Consider the following 24,025-nt stretch of genomic DNA (forward strand, 5'->3'; position numbering starts at 1 on the left):
ACTTGGATGTTTAAAAGATATCCCCAAATCACCGTATTCAAAACTCAACTTCTAATAATTGGCTCCCCAACACACAAGTATACACTGAAAACCACCTATTTCACAGTCCCCTTGAGTCCTTAGAGCTGCTGCTACCTGACTATGTCTCACCACTTCGATGCCGCTATGGTCCCACCACCTTCCTTCATTTCCTGTGTGGAATACTGTCGACTGTCATGCTTTAATGCATGTTCCCCCCACCCCGTCTCTCTCTCTTTCTCTCCCTCTTTCTCTCTCTCCTCCCTCTGTCCTGCTTCTCTCCTTCCCTCCTTCTTTCTCTAAACAATGTTATTTATTTTGAGAGAGAGAGAGAGAGAGAGAGAGAGAGAGAGAGAGAATTAGTGGAGGAAGCATAGAGAGAGGGAGAGAGAGAATCCCAGGCAAGCTCCACACTGTTAGCAAAAGAGCCTGAAGCTGTGCTCATTCTCAGGAACTGTGGAATCATGGCCTGAGCTCAAACCAAGAGTTGGACGCTTAACCGACTGAGCCACCCAGGTGCCCCTCAACATTATTGAGATATAATTCACATACCATAAAATTCACACTACGAAAGTATGAAATTCAGTGTTTTTTAGTATACTCACAGAATTGTGAAACCATCATCACTATGTAATTTCAGAACATTTCACCATCCCAAAAGAAATGTGTTCCTAGTGGGAATCACTCCTGATTCTCCCTCATCTACATTAAACCTGTGCCAACCACTGATCTATTTTGTCTCTGTGCATTTGCCTGTTCTTGATATTTCATATAAAAGGAATCATATAACATGTGGCCTTTTGTGACTGGCTTATTCAATTTGCATGTTTTCAAGGTTCATCCAGGTGGTAGCATGGATCAGTACTTCATTCCTTTTTTTATTGATGAATAATTTTCCAGTATACATCCACACCACATTTTGTTATCCATTCATCAGTTGATGGACATTTGGGTTGTTTCCACCATTTGGCTGAATAATACTGCTTGAGAATTTCTGTACAGGGTTTTGTGTGAATGTCTACTTTCAACTCTCTTGGGTAGATATCTAGGAATGGAATTTCTAAGACATAAGGTACTTCTATGTTTAACATCTTCAGGAATTGCCAAATTATTTTCACAGTGGCTGTTGCACCATTTTACAATCCCACCAGCAAATATAAGGGTTACAATTTCTTTACATCTTTATCCACAGGTTTTTGTTGTTGTGCATTTGTTTCACTTTAGCCATCCTAATGGGCATGGAGTTGTATCTCAGTTTGGTTTGTTTGGCATGTCCATGATTATTAACAATGTTGATCATCTTCTAGTAGTCTTGTATTGGCCATTAGTATCTCCTCTTTAGAGACATATCTCTCCAAATCCTTTGCCCTTTTATTTTTGTTGTTGAGTTGTAGAAATTCTTTTCCCCCCCAACTTTGTTAAGATATCATTGTGTTTAAGGTGTATCATGTAATGATTTGCAACATTTATATATTGTGAAATGATTACCAAAATTAGGTTAGTTAACACATCCATCACCTCACATAATAACATTAATTTTTTTAGAAATGTATAATTTGTGTCAGGTATGTTTTAGAGTGAACCCAGAACAGTTGTAGTATAAATGCCTGGCAGGGTGGGTTTTCTGGGAAAAACTCATTATTTTTTTTAAGAAATAGAATAAAGCAATGATGTTCTAGACATCTGTCTAAATGATCAGACTCAGGTTCCATACAAAGTACCTTGTTGGATTCTTTTCTATCATGTTGTGCTACTAAAAACCCGGGATGTAAAATACTAGTTTGTTGGTAAATTCTGTGAATTCTGTGAATAATAATATGATTGAAAATAAGTCTAGGGGTGCCTGGGTGGCTCAGTCAGTTGGGCGGTTGACTTCAGCTCAGGTCATGATCTCATGGTTCATGAGTTCAAGCCCCACATAGGGCTCTGTGCTGACAGCTCAGAGCCTGCAGCCTGCTTGGGATTCTGTGTCTCCCTCTCTCTCTGCCCTTCTCCCGCTCATGCTCTGTCTCTTTCAAAAATAAGTAAACACTTAAAAAAATTTTTAAAAAATACTTCTGAAAGTCAAGGTCTTTATTACTTTGTTTATTTAACAAATAAGTTTGAGCATCAACTTTGTGCCACATCCTGTTCCAAGTACTTAGGACATATTGCTGAAGACAGCAGTCTGATTGCTATTCTCATGAAGCTTAGATGGTTTGGGAAGGGGGTGCAGGGGAGATGGTGGGAGGGGGAGAAGAGGCAATGAATATAATCCACAGGAAAATGGGGCACCAGGGTGGCTCAGTTGGTTAGGCCTCTGACTCACGGTCCGTGAGTTCAAGCCTCGCATCAGCCTGTGTGCTGACAGTTTGTGGACCTGGAGCCTGCTTCAGGATCTGTGTTTCCCTCTCTCTCTGCCCCTCCCCCACTAACGCTCTGTGTGTCTCTCCAAAATGAATAAACATTAAAAAAAATTTTTTTAAGAGAAAAGTCTAAACAGTTGAAAAGTGACCACAAATAATGAAATAAATGTAATTGTCTAGATTAGCAAAAAGAAAAAAAATGTTTATGCAGTGGTTTTCTGATTTTCTTCCACTGTTTATTTGCATTCTCTTGGATTTCACTGGGTTTCTTTAAAGTAATTGCATTGACTTCCTCGTCATAGATGTCCATTTCTTGGGGGTTGGTTATCGGAGCTTTAATAGTTTCCTTTGGCACCTGTGCCACATTTTCATGATTCTTAGTGAACTGTGTAGCCTCACGTTGGTGTCTGTGCATTGGAGGAAGCAAGCACCTCCTCCAGTCTTTACAGACAGGTTTCAGGAGGTAAAGACTCTCCTGTCTGTTCCCTGGGCTGATGGGATTGCCTCCTGAATCAGAATCATGCTGGATTGTAGCCAGTTAGAAGGCTCTTTCTGGGTCTACATTGGGGTCCACTGTTGGAGGGTTTTCTTAAGAAGGTGGGGGAGGCATGCTTCCTGACAAGTCCCTGTGCCGATGAGACTACCTCAGACCCTTGGTCAGTAGGATGGCGATGGGACAGGCATCTATTTCAGGATCCTCAGATAGCTAGTCCATGACCAGGGGCACGATGGGTGTGGCTCCCACCAGGTCCCTGGGAGGGCTGCTACCTGGTCACTGCGTGTTCCCTTTTGGGCAAGGCTGGCCCATTACTGTGGCCAAGAGGAGCTGGAACCAAGCCCCGTGGCTGTTACAGGTTCTATAGCCAAGTTTGAAATATGCAGACCAGGTTCTGGAAGCATGATTGGGCATGTCTGCCACCAGGTCCCTAGGTGGGCTGGGCTGGTCCCTGACATGCCTGGAGGGGCTGGTGCTGAGTAGAGGGCCCTTTCAGGAGCTCCTGAGATGCCAGTGTATGTGTCTCCCACCTGGTCCCGGGGCCAGCAGGCCTGCTCGTGGGCTGCAGCTGGAAGGCCTGGCATAGAGTGTAGGACCCTTTCAGCATCCCTGGGTGTACTGAGAGGGCTCAGAACTACCGGCAGACAATGGCTGTGGGGAAGGTGGAGGGGTATATAGGGCCTTTCAGGATCTCTAGGGGTGCAGATGGGTCCCTGTGATAGCAAGACTGTGGACTGTGACTGGGATGGGCTCCTGCCCGTCGACAGGGCTCTTTTAGAATCTACAGCATGACCACATCTGGAATTTGGCAGGCTTGCCTCCAGGGGCTCCCATACCGCAACCCAGAGGGGCTGTCTTTGGTTCACAGGCTACCACAGAGTCAACTGCCAGGACTGAGGTCTCTCTGCCCATTACCCGGTGCACAGGTGGGCCTGAGTCCTCCCAGGTTCCTTGGTATGTGGTGCTGGCGACAGACTCACAGCCAAATGAGACTGTGGCCAAGTCCTCCAGGGTACAGAGCTCTTTCTGCTGCAGTACCCAGGGCCACACGGTGGTGTGGCCACCACCAGGGCATGAGCTCACCTGCTCAAAACGGCTCTCCTGTCTCAGATTATCTCTGAGTTTCATGGTCCCCCGCATGGATCTCAATTTCCCACAAAGGCTCTTCGGTCTAGATGGATGCCTAACTACTGTTGCTCAGAGGGGATGTGAACAAGGGATGTCTCATTTGGCCATCTTGTTCCCTATGTGTTTTTTTTTTTTTAATTTTTTTTTAATGTTTATTTATTTCTGAGGCGGAGAGAGACAGAGCATGAGTGGGGGAGGGACACAGAGAGAGGGAGACACAGAGTCCGAAGCAGGCTCCAGGCTTTGAGCTGGCAGCACAGAGCCCGACGCGGGGCTCGAACTCACAAACTGTGAGATCATGACCTGAGCCGAAGTCGGTCACTCAACCGACTGAGCCACCCAGGCGCCCCTCCCTATGGTTTTTTCATACTAACATACTTGTTACAGTGAGGTTACGAAATGCTTGTCAGCTGCGATCATTTCCTTAGATGTACACTCCACATAAGAGGCATCTGTTTACAGACTCATTTATCCCCAGTGATGGATACTCTAGAGAAGTGTAGTGACACATGGTATGTTCCCATTGAACATTTGTTGATGGAATAAATGAATGAAAAAATGGAAATAAAGGGGTAATCCAGGTGACACCAGCCAAATGAAACACACAGAAGAAGTTAACATTATACATACTTCACACAATAATGCTGAACATTTAAAGAAAAAAGGCAGCGTAAGGATAAATGGATTATAAATATGAACATAACGGGAAGTAAGTGTATAACTCACTAAACAAAAAATGGTTAGAAATATAAAGAGAACATGCTACATTTAAGAATGCAATTTTAATAAAATGCTGAATGTAAGACTCAAATAGGAAGTAAAAGATAGGGTAAGACTAGCAATTACTAGCAATTACTAATGAGAAGTGTGTTGATTGGTCTGCAAACGAAAATCAAAGCACAAAATCTGTCCACGTTCTCTTCAAAATCTCTCTTCCTAGAATTTTCTTCACTTTCGCTCTTATCCTTCAAAACTCAAATGAAGGTAAAATTTGCATTTTGGAACTTTATTTAATTTTTAGCTAATGATAAGCTCTCATTAATTTGAATTCATAATAGTATTGAATTGTTAATAGTGTATTAGTACATAACATACCAGATAATTCTTGCAGCCTAATACATTTTAAATTTTTACAAAAATAAATAAACGTTAAAAAAAAATTAAAAAAAAAAAAAGAAGAAGGGGCGCCTGGGTGGCTCAGTCGGTTAAGCGTCCGACTTCAGCTCAGGTCACGATCTCGCGGTCCGCGAGTTTGAGCCCCACATCGGGCTCTGGGCCTCCCCCGTTCATGCTGTGTCTCTCTCTGTCTCAAAAATAAGTAAACGTTAAAAAAAAATTTAAATTTTTATTTACAACCTTATGTGGAGACTTGTACTCTGGTCAAGATGGAAAAAATGCAGAGACTGGATTTACCCCGCCACCTGAAACATCCAACAAAGGAGCAAAAAAATACCAAATAATGGCATTAAAGACACTAGTTTCAGGCAACAAAGGGCAATGATCCCCAGGAAATAGAAAACAGATGAAAGGATCCTTACAATTACTCCAAGATCACTTCTTTGGGAAAATTTCCTGGCTATTTGAACCCAGGCAGATCCAGGTGGACATTGTGAGTTAAGAAGATAAAGCTGAGAATCCAGGGAGACAGACGGCTAGACTTTGCAAGACAGAATGCCAGCGAGACGAGAGCTCCACAGAAAACTCTGGAGATCTGCAGAGGAGCCCCTCAAGCCTAGTACTGATCAGCACAGTCATGTGAGGCGACTACCTAAACCTGGAAAGGAAACCAACCGAGAAACTCTGACGGAACAGTACCAGATGCTCAAACAGGGCTGGGAACAGTGCTGGTTCCCATTTGCCTGACTGGGGAACCTAACTCCTAGTGCATTCAGTGCAATTCTCAGATGGGTCTTACCTCAGAAGAGGGTTTGCATTGACTTTGGAAAAAATGCTGATTTGATCCTATGTAATAAACTTCAAGATGATGAAACTGTTTCCAAGTAATATAACTATATTCCAGAACAAAGCTTAAAACTAGTAATAGAAATAAAAGATATTTAGCACTCCTCAAGATAAAAGTAACAATGTCTGACACCAAACTAAAGGTTTCCAAATGTGTAAAAGACATAAGAATATAGGCTCCTGATGAAAAAAAAATGAATAAATCAAAATCAAATAAACAGGCACAGATGTTAAGGATTAGCAGAAAAGAAGATGAAACAGCTATTATAACTTTATTGCATATATTTAAAGGGCACAGGCATGGAAGATGTTATTTTAAAAAAAGACCTAACTGAAATTCTAGACCTAGAAACTATACTGAGATGCAAAATACCCTACATTGAATTAGATTAGATATTGCAAAAGAAAAGAGTCATGAACTAAAAGACCTATCAATGGAAACGATCCAAAAGGAAATACAGAGAGTAAGGAGAATCACAAAATAAATGAAAGGATCACCAGAGGACAATTTTAGATGGTCCAGTATAAATGCAATAATGCACATAACAGGCTTCTCCATAGGGAAGGAGGGAGAAGGTATGGCAGAAAAAATACTGGAAGAAATAATGGCCAAATTTTTTCCAAATTTGAAGGAAACTATAAATGCATAGGTTTAATATGCACAAAAAATTAAGAAAACTGGATTCACATAGTTCAAAGTTTGTGATAAATAGAAAAATCATCTTTAAAACAGGCAGGAGAAAAAATGTCTCAGGCACAGAAGTGCACAGATAAAGATGACTGTACGTTTCTTGAAGAAAACCAAGTAAAGAAGATGACAATGCAGCAGTATCTTTACAACAGGAAAATGTAAAAAGATGTTTCTGTACCTAGGGCAAATTCTATGCCATGCTAAAATGCCATTCCAGGCATTTGACCCATTAAACAAACTAACAAACAAAAAAAAAGCTCTACCTCAAAACTTGCGAGAAAGATACGTTTAAGAAAGTTCTTCAGACAGGTTGGAAATAAGGAGCCATATAGAAGTACAAAAAGCAGTAGAAATAACTGCATGGGTAAATGTTTAATATAATTTGTATTCTTTAAAACTATTTAAAAGACATCTCACTTTTAAAAGAACAATAATAATGCATTGTGGGGTTTATAACATGTAAGTGGAATATATTACAACAATAGCATAAAAGTCAAGAAAGAAAATAGAATACTATTTTCAGTTTTATGTGCTATGCATACATTGGTGTCCTTCCACCCGAAATTACACTGTGAAGAGCTGAAACTTTGTAATATAAATCCCAAAGCAACAACTAAAACAACCAAGCACCACTGAAATTATATATGTATAAAATCCATGAAAAAAAGCCAACAAAGGAGAGGAAATGGAACAGTATGAAATACTCCAAAAACAGGTTGAAAAAGATGTAGGGGGAGCAAAGCACCAATGGGACAGAGAGAAAAAAACATGACAGACTTAGGTATGATCCTGTTACATGTAAATGGTCCAAACACTACAATCCAAAGGCACAGGTTATCAGACTGTATCTAACCAAATACTGTGGGGCACCTGGGTAGCTCAGTCGGTTCGGCATGTGACTCTTGGTTTTGGCTCTGGCCATGATCTCACGGTTTGTGAATTCAAGCCTCGCATTGGCCTCTGTGATGACGGTGCAGAACCTGCTTGAGATTCTCTGTCTCCCTCTCTCTCTGCCCCTCCCTCACTCACTCTCTCTGTCTATCAAAATAAATAAATAAACTAAAAAAAAAAAAAACCCAAATATTTTTGTTGGAAGACTCAATAGTTTAACATGTAAATTATCACCAAATTGATTTATAGATTCGACACAATTCCAATCAAAATACTGGCAGGGATTTTTACACATTGGTAAGCTAGTCAAGGATTCAAATGGAAGTACCAAGGACTAAAAGAATAAAAAAAGAAAGCTTTGGAAAACTGAAAGTAAGAAAAGGGGAAAGCAATTACAAGGTGTTGTAAACTGAATTCTCAATTTTGTCCCCTCAAAATTCATGCAGAAGCTCTCCCCTCCAGTGTGGCTGTTTTAGGAGATCCGGCCTTTGAGAAAATAATGAAGGTGAAATGAGGTCATACAAGGGGGCTGTGATCCAATAGGACCGACGGTGTTACAAGAAGAAGGAGAGACACCAGCGATAAGTGCCCCAGGAGGAAAGGCAATGTGAAGAGGTAACAAGGGGGCAAACATGCAAGCCAAGGAAAGAGGCCTCACAAGAATCCCCACTGTGGATACCTTGATCTTCAACATCCAGCCTCCAGAGCTGTGACAAGATAAATTTCTGTAGTTAAACCACCCAATCTGTGCTATTTTGTTATGATGGCCCAGACAGGCTATTATGGGGTAACCCTACATGTTTTCAAGATTCGTTATAAAGCTACAGTAATCAAGGTGGTGTGGCATAGTATCAAGATAAGCACCCTGGAAAATGGAACCCAATACAGAGTATAAAAGCAGACCTGAATATATGCAGGCACCTGATTCTTGACCAAAGTGCAAAGTCAAATAAGTTGAGAAAGGACAGCTTTTCAGCACATGGTACTGGAGTAATTAGGTGACCACATGCAAAAAAGGGACTTTCGTCCATACCTCACACTGTATACAAAATCAACTCCGAATGGGTCACAGACACACATGTAGAAGTTAAAACTAACAACCACCTAGACGATATGTATGTGTAAGCCGCTGAAACTAGACAACAGAGCAAATGTCCGTAAACTGGTGACAGCATGAACTACGGCATATCTATCTGTGTGGTGTCATACAGCTCAGCAATTTAAAGGAACAGACTATTACTACATGGAAAAGCATGGATTAGTGTCAAAATAATAATTGATAAGTGAAAGGAGCAAGACCACAAAGAGGTCATATTGTGGAATTCCATGTTACAAGAGTCTAAAAAACGTAAACTATTCTGTAGTCACAGAAAGCAGACAAGTGGTTGCCTGGACAGGACAGAGCGGAGAGGGCTCTGAGGTGGGGCTTATAAAGGGGCATCAGAAAACCTCTAGAGGTGATGGATACATTCACCATTTGCTTGCAGTAACAACTGGTTTCACGAGTGTTTATGTAGCAAATTTAATTCACTGTACCAAGTTGTGCACTTTAAATTTGTGCATTTTACTGTATGCCAATTTACCACACTACAAAATGGGACATACTGCATATGGATGTATATTCTCTGTGTGTAATAGTCATTACTAACAGAGTAAAACTAATTCTTATAATAAGCACAATATTCTGTATTGATTCCAACATCTAGGAAAAACTCATCAAATGATACAGCCTTAAAAAGGCCAGGGTATCAGGGTGCCTGGGTAGCTGAATCAGTTAAGCAACCAACTCTTGATAGTGACTCAGGTCACGATCTCTTGGTTTGTGAGATCAAACCCCATGTCAGTCTCCATGCTGACAACACTGAGCCTGCTTGGGATTCTCTCTCTCCCTCTCTCTCTCTGCCTCTCCTCTTCTCTTTCAAAATAAATAAATAAACCTTAAAAAGAAGAAGAAGAAGAAGAAGAAGAAGAAGAAGAAGAAGACGACGACAACGACCAGTGTATCCTCTTAGAGAATGCCCAGTATGACTTCAACAAATCTTTATGCTAAATATCATATCTAACAGCCACCAAGTAGTCCTGGGACCTAATTGTCTACCTGTTGTTAGGCTTAACATCAGGTATTATATTCACATTACAAAAAAAAATTATATCAGCATTATACATGAGCTACAACATAAATGAAAAAGCAAGAGACATGGTCCATCAATGAATTCCTAAATAGAAGCTTCTTGAAGTCTTTCTAACATACAGTAGGCATTTGATAAATATTTTAGAATGGATAAAGTAGGCATTCTAGCATTGAAGCTTCTCCTTTAAGACAAGAAGGAAGAACACAAGGGTAACTCTCAGTAGGCCAGAGAGAAACAATGCTATATGTGTAGCTAAAATTCTACTTAAAGTTTCCCATTACAACCAGATACCAGAGACATGTTAAACCAGAAAAAAATCAGAGACTAGGATGTCTCATTTGAGCAAAGCATCCAAGAATGAATGTGGTTTGCATATTGCAGCCAAATCTACATAATTACTTGCTCTTAAGGATTCAGCTTTATTTGAATACATTTTTTGCAAATTTTCTTATAACTGCTATGGACAACATAGAGGCTCTCATTTCTTATGTATCAACATCAGTAGAGTAGATCTGTAGAATCCCTGCTTGGCTTTCTGTTACATAGCTTTCATTTCATTGTAACACTTCAACTAAAAAAAAAAAAAAAGATGGTGTTCAAAGTAGAATTGCATATTTCCCTTTTATTTTCATTGTATTATTATAATACAATACTCTTATCCCTAGTATCACTGTGATTCAAATTGTACTCCAATATGATCGTTCATTCATTTAAAATATTTATTGAACACCTCCCAAGTGACAGGTGCTATCCTAGATAATGAAGACACAAATAAAAACAGAAGACATTGCTGCTTCCACATGGATAATTTAGTTTACAATCTGGCAGGAAAAACTTGAAACTACAGGGTGGTGGTACAAACTGTCAGCCAGGGAGGGTAAAGAAAGACTTAGGAAAGGCCTTTCTCAGGTAGTGTTATTTCCAACTAAGGTCTGAACACGATTACAACTTTACCACTAAAGGAAAGAGATCAAGTTATAAGACAAGCATGGGATAGAATGAGTCACATCTGTGGAAATGGCATCATTAGGATATGGCTCATGGAAACAGAATTTCTTCTTAATTTCAATACATACTTTTAGGTCTCAGCAATTGTTTAGAATTTGTGTCCTACTCAGAGATATAGATTTTAATATTTTCATCAAAGTGACTATAGACTTTACTTCACTACATTCTAGGGAGATCCTTGCCTTTGATTTAATATTAAATGGGGTACATGTGTTACACTTATCCAAATTCAAAGCATGTAACTGATAGCGTGTTGGCACCTTACCTGCAATGAGTTCACTAGAACACTGTGTTTGCAAGATCGTTACTTCCTGGCCATAAAATGCTTTGTATCATGAACACAATGTATGTTATTACTTTGCCATAATTAAAAAGTTTCTAAAAGCACTAGTGTGGTAGCTGGCTATATCCTTAGAAATACACAAAATTATAGAATAAAAATGGCATAAAATTCTGGGGAGCTTATTTTATTGTATAGCAAGCAATTTAAAGTATTTTATATTAAAAGAAATGCAGCTGCATTGCAGAATAGAATGTAAAATCTGTATGATCTTTTGATATAAAACATGAGCATTGAAAGAGGGTTTATATGTACAGTGGGTAATTTAAAATTATACTTCCTTGCTTTTTTTATTCTCTTGTCCTATAAGGGCTGTAAGTGGTATATTCGTGATAAAATTTGAGAATGGAAATTGATCATTTTGACTTATCTATTATTCATTCGTTAGGTAGCTGGTTCTGATTATTCAGTAAATCCTGTTCTATATGAGAAAATGCTCAGATTTACATAGGGTTTCCATGACGCAGACTTGAATCTTCTTCAAGGTAATTATCAAACTCAAACCACTGATTTGTTTAAAAAAACATATTGCAGGTGATAAATTATTTGGGCAATGTTTGCAGAGCAGAATTATAAATATCAAACAATTATTTTTGAGGGACTGCCTCAAGAACAGTTGTAAAGGTTTGTAGTCTGCTTAGGTTGAAAATGAATGAAAATGTTACTGAAATGTTACATTTCATGAATGAAATGTTATATCTGAAATGTTCCCAGAATGAAAATGTTACTGAAGACATTAATTTAGTTTATATTCTTTCTTTTTTTAATTTTTTTAATGCTTATTTATTTTTGAGAGACAGAGAGAGACAGAGTATGACTGGGGGAGGGGCAGAGAGAGAGAGAAAGACACAGAATCTGAAGATGCTCCAGGCTCTGAGCTGTCAGCACTGAGCCTGACGCGGGGCTTGAACTCACAAGCCATGAGATCATGACCTGAGCCGAAGGCAGATGCTTAACCGACTGAGCCACCCAGGCGCCCCAGTTTATATTCTTTCATTGTCAAGTGTATCACTATAAAGTTGACAAAATAAAAGAAGATACATTTTAGTGTTGTTTTTCTATTAATAATAAATAAAAGCTATTAGAAAACTTATAAATATAACTAACTCTCCATCTTCCAGAATAGTCCATCCTAATCTATTTCTCATCAACTATAAATTGATTTTGCTCCAGAATTTTATAGTGCATCTTAAGATAAAATCATATTTGTTAAATATGGGACAGTGCTGGGGCGCCTGGGTGGCGCAGTCGGTTAAGCGTCCGACTTCAGCCAGGTCACGATCTCGCGGTCCGTGAGTTCGAGCCCCGCGTCAGGCTCTGGGCTGATGGCTCGGAGCCTGGAGCCTGTTTCCGATTCTGTGTCTCCCTCTCTCTCTGCCCCTCCCCCGTTCATGCTCTGTCTCTCTCTGTCCCAAAAATAAATAAAAAACGTTTAAAAAAATTTAAAAAAAAAAATAAATATGGGACAGTGCTATTTCCTCAGATTGACTTTAAGATATTAAGAAGTTGTTTACTCAAAATGGTGAACCAAACATCATTCTGAAGGGTTTGTGTTCTTAGTGGCCCCGCTACAATGGATTCTTGCTGTGTTCCATTAGCTTTTACTATTGGAAGCATTCTAGAAACTCCTTTGGGTTCAATAAGGGTCTTCTCTGGCCTAATTGTATAACAGCGGCCATCTTTCCCCTTGGTAAATCAGGATCCATCACCTCACCCAGTCCGGTAACACCTTCCTATGCCTGTATTTCAATAGTATTAACAACACATAGTGTTGACAATGGTAGTAACAACACACACAATGATAAGCCTAGAATATAAAAGTACCATGGCTACCTATAGGGCAAAAGCCTCTTCGCTTGGGAACCAGGAGAGCATAAAATTACTGACAGTGAAGCGAAAGCTTTTGAATGCATTATCAGGGGTAATAGTCAAAGGAACTATCCCCACTTTTAGCAATTGGCACATATGTTCTTGATTCTGGAGAAACTACATCTTATTTTGGACTTTGGCTCAGAACATATACTACATTCAGCAGAACTGCTCACTCCAGAGGATGTCGTCTTCTGGAGGGGCCACAATATTGTCTTCCATAACTTACTCCAGAATTCCAGAATGCTGGCAGATTTGAGAGAAGTCGTGTGAGGTGATTCCAGCAAATTCTGTGAGGATAATTAATTTTTATTTCTGTAAAATGTATTCGCTGGTCAAAAATGTTATTTTATAGGATACCAGGAATGTGAGTAAAATATTACACGAGTACACATATGATAGTGCTGAAATGGAAATTTCCATCAGCAAAGGAAAATGTATATAAAGATGAATGTCTGTCTCAATGAGGACAACCGTCTGTCTCTCCAATTATGCAAATGAAACAAAGTGATTTTCTAAACCCCTCACCTCCACCAGGCAAGGGTTTATATAAGAAACTCAACATTGACATATCCTGTTGGCAGCTTAGGTGTTCCACAGGAGTGGTAGCTAGAGTATATTTGATCATGGGTAGTATTCTTTTACCCCTTCTACAATTTTTATTTTGCACATGACTCTGGGATGGCTGAGGCAAGTGGCTGACACACTTCCAAAGAATGAGCCATCTTTTGTTCCTTTTCTTTCTTCCTCCTCTTCAGTGGACTCTTTGGTAAACATTTAATTGTATGCAGACACCTTACACAATGCTGCTATTCTTAGGACCCCATCTTCTTTCCTACATATCCTAGTCCCCAGTATTCAGATCATGTTCTTTTCAAGTCTTTGTTATCTGGTAAAGGTGAGCCACTGCTCATAAATTAGCATAGATCCATATCTTGGGCGATTGCTCTAATGGGGCAAAATAGATCAGTAGATGCAGTGCTCAAAATTTTTATCACTAGTTGGCTTTCCCTCAATAAATTCCAAAAAACAGAGACAAAAAAGAAGAAAATTTACAAATACACTAGAGATTTTAATACATATTTCTAAGTAACAGAAGAAGCAGATCAAAAAAAATAGTTCAGTAATATATAGAGGATTTGAGTATCACAATTAACCATCTAACCCAATTGATATTCAAAGGACATTACTTGGAAAAGCTGCAGAATATGCTTTCTTCACAAGTGCCCATGGAATATTCATTAAAGAAGATACTATCTTGCTATGAAACAAATTCTCTGAAAGTTCACTTGATTAAATCATACAAGATACACAATTAAAAACTCATAGAATTAAACTATATGTCAATAACAGAGAGATAACTAGAAACCCACCGTATTTAGAAATTAAACAACACATTTCATCATAAACATGGTTAAAAGAAGGAAATACAATGTGAACTTTCAGAAAACATTTTGAACCAAATGATAATGAAAATACAGCATATCAAAATCGTGAAGTAGAGCTAAAGCAGTGTTAAAAAATGTACAGCTTGGTATACACGTAATAGAAAAGAAACGAAAAGCAGCGATATAAGGCACCTGTTAGAGACGTTAGAAAAAATAACAGAAAATGAAAATCAAAGTAAAAAAAAAAAAAGAAGAATGATGAAAACAGAAATCAATGACATAAAATGCAACATAGGAATCCAGAGACACGATGAGTAAATGTAAGATGACTTCCTATTTGGGATCATGGAACAGAAAAAAGGACATGAGATGAACACTAAGGAAATTTGAATGAATTATGGATTTGGTTAATAAGGTGTCAACATTGGCCCTTTGATTGCAACATTTGTGCCATACTACTGAAATAGGTCAACGATAGGAAAAACTGATTAAGGGGGTATATGGCAACTCTCTGAATTTATTTTCTACAAATGTAATTTTTCTGCAAATCTAACACTGTTTTAAATCTTTAAAAAATCTTTTAAAAACTTCTACAGTAAAAAACAAAAGCAAATGTACAATAGAGAAACATCAAAACACCAAAAATGTCAAACATTAGTTGTTTTAAAAGATTATATCATCAATACTAATTAAGGAAGTGTAAATTACAGTCACAATGGATAGCATTTCATTTCCACCAGAAAACTTATAATTAGGAGCACTGAAACCACAATGAATAAATGAAGATTGGAGAACCTTGATATCTTTACAATACCAATGGGAGTTGAAATGTGTCTAATGATTTTTGAAAACCTTTTGCCAATATCCGTTAAAAATAAATATACAGTGTACTCCTGCTACCACACCGAAGATAGAAAGCTGCAAACAATGATGTTCACACTCAAACAATGAAAAACAAAGAGTTTAGTGGTCTACAAGGCAATAACCTTTCTTGAGCATATTACAGAGCTTAGGTTGCAAGGCAAATAGGTAACCTGAAATCCAAAGAGAGGCTTTAAAGGAATCACAGTATGTTAGAAGATTTAGTAGATGTCCACACCTTGCATAAAGAGATGAAGATTATAAGAAGAAACATGGAAAATATAAGCAGGTGCCAAATGGAAAAGGCTAGCAATGCAAATCATAGTACCAGAAATTAAGAATCCCTTCAAAAAAAATTGAAAATAGAAAATAGTAGTTGAAGATAGGTCAGTAGCAGGCATTCAAACTAATGGACAGAGAAAAGAAAAACGATAGGGAAAAAAAATGAACAGAACAACCAAGAGCTGTGGATCAATATCAAATGGTCTAAGATACATGTAATTCTCAGAAGTAGTAGAACAAGAGAGTGGGACAGAAGAATTATTATAAGAGAAAATGACAGAAACTGTTCCAAAAGTAACAAAAGATACAAATCACAGATTCAAAAGACTCAAAGAATCCCAAGGGAAGTAAGGACCAGTATGTGTAACGTGTGCATACATACACTCTTGGAAACATCAAAAACTACATGGCAATTTTGAACATACTCAGAGAAAACAACAGCATATTATACGGAAGAACAAAGAAAATTAAGCAGTCTCAATATTTCCGCTACTGGCTATGTACTCAACAGAAATTCGCTATGAAGAGAAACAGTTCAGAGACAAAAGATTACAAACTGTATAGTTCTATTTACAAAAAAGTTCAAGAATGAGCAGAACAATCTATGGTGATAGAAGCAGAAAATTTGATTTATTTAAGGGTATTGACTTATAGTGAGCACAGGTGAGCCCTCAGGAGCACTGTAAGAATTCTATAACTTGATTTTGCATTTGAATTTTCCTGTTTTTTTTTTTTAATTGGCTATCTATTTCTTTATGATTTGTAGACATTCTTTATATTTTTGTATGGTAGTCTTTATGATACATATATATTGAAACTATCTTCTACTGTGCAGCTAAGCTTTTAATCTCTTAAAAATTTCTTTCAATAAGCAGAGATCCTTAATCTTAGAGAGGTTTTCTCTGTTTATCATATTAAATTTCATTAAGCTGACACTTAAGATTTGTATATAAGTAGCTTATAACAGAGTAAAAAGTGAATTAGTGTACAGGAATAAAAGGAAGAAAATTTGAGATCTTAATAGAAAGAAAATGAAAAGCTTAGAAAAATTAATAGACACATTAAAATTCTAAGTTCTCAACAGAGTCTGCTATAATTTGACAAAATAAACTTTTGAGTTTTGGGGGGGAAGAATACCTAATATTAACAGTATAACTGATGCCAACGGAAGACTGATGAGCAGCGATCTACCTTACAACACATTAAAAATAATATAATCAAGGCAGTATCGGCAAAGACTTAAGAAAAAGTAAGTAGAAGAATAGAGTCCAGAAATAGTTCCAGAATATATAAATTTTTGATGTATGAAAAGGAGGATATTCAAATTCAACAGGCAAATAACTGTCTAATTTAAACCTATGGCTGGCCGAAAGGAGTGTTTAAAAAAATTTGTATAGAACTCTACCTCAAATTAAGATTAAAATGTGAAAATAAAATTTAAAAATTGCAAGATCTCAGGAGACCAAATAAATAACCCAGAAATTAGGGAATTTTTTAAAACATGACAGAAAATTACTGGCTACAAAAATATTAAATATTGTATATATCATACATAAAATGGAAACTTGTAGGTCAAGATACACGATAACCACAAGACAACATATAGATTGGGAAACATTTTGAAATGCATATAACTTACATATCTTATAATATTTATGTTATCTCTGATATTTATTAGGGCTACCTTATTTCACGATCCCCCTGTACATAAAAGGCACTGTGGCTTATACAAACCCCTGGAGACTATAACTTGAATGGAAGCATGGCTAGGCTTCCAGCACTTGCTCATTATGGCAGTCATCAAAAGAGTTCCTACCTGCTCTCACATAACGAAAACCTAACAGAAAAATTTGCACAGTGTCTTCAACAGACAACTTACAGAAGAGACAACAAAGCAGCCACTAAAAATATAAATCTATGGTGAGCCTCACTAGTACTAATTTCAAATTTCACTGCAAATTTTAATTATAAATTAAAAGAATAATGGACAAGTCTACAAAAATTAAAAAAAATAAAATATTATTATTAGTGTTGGCTCTAACACAAGGATACACATATAAGGACGTATCACTGGTATAAATGTAAATTTATATAGTCTTTTTGGAACATACAGCAATGATCATTTGTATTAGAAACAAATATTTCTATGACCAGTACTAAGACTCTAGGAAGTCTGCAGATTTATGTACAGTTATTCATTTGTATGGTAAAAATTTGAAGGGAGGGATCCTTAAAATGGATGCCATGATAAACCTCATTATAAAGAGGGAATATCTGCAATTGAACGAAAGCAGTAGGAGGGGAGCTGAGAAAATGATAGGACATCCACACCATGGAAATATGAGGAGGTTGTAGGGAGTTAGATGCATTCCAGTTGCCTTCAGGATATTTCACAATATAATTTTAAGTGAGAATATCAAGGTGCAGTAACATGTATATTATGTGAGCTCAATTTCATAAATAGATAAGGAAAATCCTGTTATAAAATTTTTACTTGACTTGTGAATGAACAATGAGAGCGTGTGGATTAAGTGGAAAGAGCAAGCAGAAATCAGAAAACAAAGAGGATAACTAAAATAAAAACAATACCCCAACCACAACAAAAATCAGTTATTCATCTAAGATAAATAATCATTGGGGCGCCTGGGTGGCTCAGTCAGTTAAGCATCCGACTCTTGGTTTGGGCTCTGGTCATGATCTCACAGTTTGTGATTTCAAGCCCCACATCTGGTTTCATGCTGACGGTGCAGAGCCTGCTTGGGATTCTCTCTCTCCCTCTCTCTCTGCCCCTCCCCTGCTCGCTCTCTCTGTCTCTCTCTCTCTAAATAAATAAAGAAACTTTAAAAAAATTAAAATAATCATATTTATGTAAAAATAGTATAAACATGTGTAGATACAGATAATGATATAGATATAGATGATAGATATAGATATAGATATATAGATATGCATACACATACACATATACATACACATATACATACACATATACATATACATACACATATATATACACATACACATACACATACACATACACATATACATATACATATACATATGATTCTTGTGAAAACGTTATTGCTGATCATCTCTGGTAATTGAAAATTTCAAGTGATTTTGACTTTCCTCTTACATTTTCTATACTTCTTGAAGTATGTACAATAAGCATGAATTATTTATATAATCAGAAAGAAACAAGGAAACATTTTTTATTTAATAAGGAAAATGCGTAGACCATGTGTGATACGTAAATTTATGACTCAGAATAAGTTAATCATGGCAACATCCCACCCCTATGATTTGTCACAGAGAGCGTCATGCATAGGTAATTTTCTATCTATAACTAGGTGGCTGTGTTTCTACTTAAAAGGGTTGTTATCATGTCATTCCCTCTGACATATCTTGGAGTCACTACCCCCTTGATTAGCGGGTTCCATGCCACATGTAATAAATAATGCCACTCTGAAAGCCTCCTGTCCTGCATTCGCTACTCTCTTTCCTCGGTTCCATTGAATGCATTTGCTCTTCCAGTGAACTCTGGTCCTGTGTTTTCCCTTTATGTAGTCAACAAGTTATTATTCAGTAAGTAGTTCTGTACAATACCACTTTTGGTAATTCTGAAAATGTTCTGTATCTGTGCCGCAATACGGTAGCAACTAGCCACAAGTAGCTACTGAGCACTTTAAATCTGGCAAGTGTAGTCAAGGAACTGGCTTCTAAAATCTTATCTAATTTGGACTCATTGAAATCTAAATAATCACGTGGCCAGTGGATACCATTTTGGAGAGGGTAGTGTTAGAGCCTCAGAGCAATTCTTTCAGGCCACTGAATGAGTGATAACACTTCTTCCTTTAGGGCACATCCCTCACTCTCTGCATTGGGTATGGCTGTGCTCCGTGGCCCCTGTCTTGTTCCAATCATTTAGATTACTCTCAAGCCTTTTTTCACTTATGATTATTTGTTTTTTTGGACATACATCTTTTCCTCCAATCAGGACTCTGCGACTTTATTTTTATCACGTAGGGAAATCTGTTTATAACCAAGACATCATTATGGATTGTATATGAATTTCCTTCCACAGGGATTCTGGACCCCAGCAACTCAAGGGCTATGAATGGGTCTCCTTTTTCATATTAGTGAATATTTGTGACCAACTACAAGAACAAATTTCTAAACATTTTTTTTAAAAGGGGCTTGTCTGGTAGAAGCATATTAGGAGGTAGCATGGCCTAATTCTCCCTGTGACCCCATTAGAGCTTCATCTCCGAGACATGCAAAACTGTACACACGGAGACATCCCACAATTAGGGATGCCTCCACTCACCTACGGAGCAGGGGAATTTAAATGCTTTTTTCTCCTGCAGGTGCCACAAAGAACACCAGGGACACCAGTAACCCTGGGTAGACTGGGAATCCGGGAGTGGCCGCCATAGCACTGGCCTAATGTTCATTTTCTCTGTCCCCATTCTGTCACTTCCCAGGAGGCAAGCCGGATCCATATGCAGGGTCAGGATTTGCCTACTCGTTTGCCTTCTCACAAATTCAGAGCATAGCTCAATTTCTTTTGTTTTGCATCTGGACACTTGGAAGCTACTTCTTTTAGACCCTCAAAACACAAGTTGCACATCCCTTTCTGAGCAATGGGAGGCAGAGAGTGAAGATCCTGGAGTCAGCATGTCTGGGACTGAGCCTGGCTTCTCCAATCTATGTCATTTTGTGTGCTTGACTACGTTTTTAATCTCCGTCCGTCTGTTCTCATCTTTGAATGAGGAATAATCATATATGGATTTCAGAGTGTTGTTGAAAGGGTGAAATAAATTAATATATAAAGTCCTGATAACAATGTCTGGCAATATTACTGATCTTATTAGGCGCAACATTAATTCTCATTATCTCCTCTTCACTTCCTGAAGGTGAATACGTTTATAACATTCAAGAAGAAAGCCATATTGTCCAGAGATTTTCCTTCTCGGGGCAACCATACATCTTTCATCTGTGGCAAGAAAAATATGCCCACACACACCTACACACATGTCTTCTTAACGTTAATAACTGGAATAATTTTCATAAATAAAATGTAATTGTTCTATTATGTTTCCTATTTGAGATGGAGAATATTAAAGCTGAAGATAGGCTTTCATTCAGAATAATTTTTACTTTTTTAAAAAAATTTATTTATTTTGAGAGAGACAGAGACAGAAAGAGCAAGAACAAGGGAGGAACCAAGGGAGAGGGAGAGGGAGAGAATCCCAAGCTGCCTCTGCACTATCAGCCCAGGGCCTGATGCAGGGCTTGACCTCAAGAAACGTGAGATCATGACCTGAAATGAAATCAAGAGTTGGATGCTTAACTGACTGAGCCACTCAGGCGCCCCAATTTTTACTCTTTGATGATACAATTAGCTCCATGCCCAATTTTCACAAGTGTTATATTAATAAATGAATGATCTTAAATTTGCAGCTCAGCACATTGTTTTGTTTTGTAGAATCAATCTATACAGGGACGAGACAAGGGTGTGGAAACAAAAACCCATGCCCATTTTAATGTCTGACATAAAATTATTTCAAAACCCATTTGCCATGAAAATTACCCTCTTTATTATTGTTGAGTTATACACATTGGGATATATAAAATATGGCTAGCAGATACATGAAAGAATGTTGCTAGTGAATAGTTTTTGGCTCTAAAAGTCTTTGAAAATCAGGTGACCAGTTCGTTTCCCAGTCTTGTTTGGTAAAAACTGCCCACAAAGCAGAGATATGGGAATTTTCTCTAGCTTCTTGCCAAGGACAGACTCACAGAGATGGCGTGCTAGAAGCAAGAGTCAAGATCTGACTGGATTCAAAGTTTGGAAGGGAGATGGTCATTTAGTTGGCCTAAAAAGCTGTAGTAGTGTCAATGCAGAAGCAATAAAATAAAATAAAATAAAATAAAATAAAATAAAATAAAATAAATGATGATTTACAGGTGGAAATACATGATAAAACCAAGAACAAGCCTCATTTTCCCTCCTAGTATGCTTATTTCCATTGGTTTTAAAAGTCTTTATCTGTAGATTTGTCTCTACTCCCTTACTCATCAATTTCCATGTGGGCCAAATCTTTGTTGAGGACATATGCTTGAGGAGGGTCTCTGTTACTGATTTAAAACACTCAGCTCTAGATCTCTGCTTCTAAAGATTATGATAGTGGTACCTATCTAAGATGGAATTTAGGCATCTTTTAGCTATGGATTGAAATGGTTTATTATAAAGTTACCTCTCAAATAGCTCTTGGGTGGACAGAGGTTGTAAACGGAGGTAATATTTCTTTTGAATGGATATTTTGGTGAATATACTTATAGGAAAACTCTTTAGGTGAGCAGGGCAGCAATTCAGCAGGGTAGGGGTTTAGCATATTTTTTATTCTTCAAATCAGTTGTTCACACATTCTTCCAACCAGTTTTAAGTGGGTGGTAATACTGAGGCTCATTGAGCATAGAAGCACCTTAACTAGGACCTTACACGACTTAAATCTACTAGGAATATCTGCAATGAAACAATGGTGTTGAATGCCCTTCAACTTATTTTTCAGAACAACTGAAAAGTAGAACCAAGGTATTTAGGAATAAAGAGTGTCCAGCATAGGGTGGTCAATCATTCTGGTTTGTCCAAAACTGAAGGTGTTTTCAAGACACAGGACTTTTATTTTTATTATTTTTTCAAGTTTTTTTGTTTGTTTTTGTTTTTTTTGTTTTTGTTTTTTTGTTTGTTTTTTGGAGAGACAGAGAAAGAGAGAGAGAGAGAGAGAGACAGTGAGAGAGGGAGAGAGAGAATCCCAAGCAATCTCCAGCTGTCAGTACAGATCCCTACACAGGGCTCAATCCCACAAGCTGTGAGATCGTGACCTGAGCCAAAATCAAGAGTCAGAGGCTTACCCAACTGAGCCACCCAGGCGCCCCTGGACTTTTATTTCTAAAACTGGGTTGGGGGGGGTGCCTGGGTGGCTCAATTGGTTGAGCATCCGACTTCAGCTCAGGTCATGATCTCACGGTTCATGGGTTTGAGCCTCGTGTCGGTCTCTGTGCTGGTAGCTTGCTCAGAGCCTGAAGTCTACTTAAGATTCTGTGTCTCCTTCTTTCTCTGCCCCTCCCCCACTCACACTCTGTCTCTCTCTCTGTGTCAAAAATAAATAAATGTAAAAAAGATTAAAACTGGAAATGTCTTGGGGAGCCTGGTGGCTCAGTCAGTTAAGCGTCTGACTCTTGATTTTGGCTTCAGTCATGATCTTACAGTTCATGAGTTTGAGCCTCGCATCAGGCTCTGTGCTGTCAATGCGGAGCCTCCTTGAGATTCTCTCTCTCTTTCTCTCTCTACCCCTCTTATGTGCTTTCTCTGTATTTTTGTCTGTCTCTCAAAAATAAATAAACATTAAAAAAATTGGGAATATCTTGAGCAAACCAAGACAAGTTGGTCATCCTAGTCAAGCATCTAATAGTACATTATTATTGGTATGGCCACCATAAATAAAATGGCTTCATTGCACAAGAATGGCCCAAGATCCAAAACAAGGTCAAGAAACGTGATCCTGTAAAGACATTCAAAACATTGAATTAGGCTCTTTTCAGTTTTCTGGACAGCTCCCTTTAAAATATATATAATAAATATTTTTCTGGATTTGTATCAATTAGGTATTCTTGGTAAACTAATTGAGTTTTTGGAAAATCTGCTTCCTGAGAACTAAATATAAAAATAGCATAAATTCAATGTAAACCGTTTTCTTCTAGCCTGTTAAGGCAAGATTTCCCCTGTGATAGCATAATACAAGATGCATCTGTTAGAATTATTTTTTGGCATCTTGGGAAAATGTTTACCAAAGTGATGTCCCATCAGTACAAGACAACTTCAAAACTTCCAAGTGTTGGAAGTATAAAAGATCTGAGTACCTCACAAATCTTGGAGCAGCCAAAATTCTCCATAACAGATGAAGAGACACAAAATCAATACATAATCAAGAAGGTTCTAGGCTCTCCATCTTTCAAGGGATTAAGATGCTTTTGGCATCCCACAATTAAAAGAGGGGAGGCAGTCTATGAAGAGGCAAGAAGTAGAATGAGACATAGTACCTATACTGGGAATGTCTACTCCCATAGCTGAGAACTCATTCCAACACTCCTATTCAGCTACGTGCACTGCCCATCCTTGCACTATGTGAGGGCTGTTGAAAAACCAAGATTCAATGTATTTTTCCACCTTCTTAGGCAGAGTGCTGGACTGATCTCACAAAGATCTAGCTAATACCTAGTGAATTTTAGCAATAGAGAGTCACTCTTATTCAAAACCGAATGAAATACCTAGAAAAGAAAATTAGCAGAAACTGAAAGTTCTGTGATCCTGTCAGAAATGGTGAGTTACTTAATTTGTGTTCTCTCCTTGAACTGTACATTAAGAACCTGGAAAATGCAGAGAGATGTTTAGGAACTTTCCTTTCGCCTTTTCTTCCTTCCTTCCTGAAATATTACTTTAACAAGTCATTTCCAGGTAGGAATACGAGACTCTATAAGAATGAAAAAGAGACAATGATTGCATGGTATCAAAGCCTAGTATATTTGCAGGTGGAGGGAAAAATGTTTT

Source organism: Panthera uncia, chromosome B1 (assembly GCF_023721935.1).
Source record: "Panthera uncia isolate 11264 chromosome B1, Puncia_PCG_1.0, whole genome shotgun sequence".
NCBI lineage: Eukaryota > Metazoa > Chordata > Mammalia > Carnivora > Felidae > Panthera > Panthera uncia.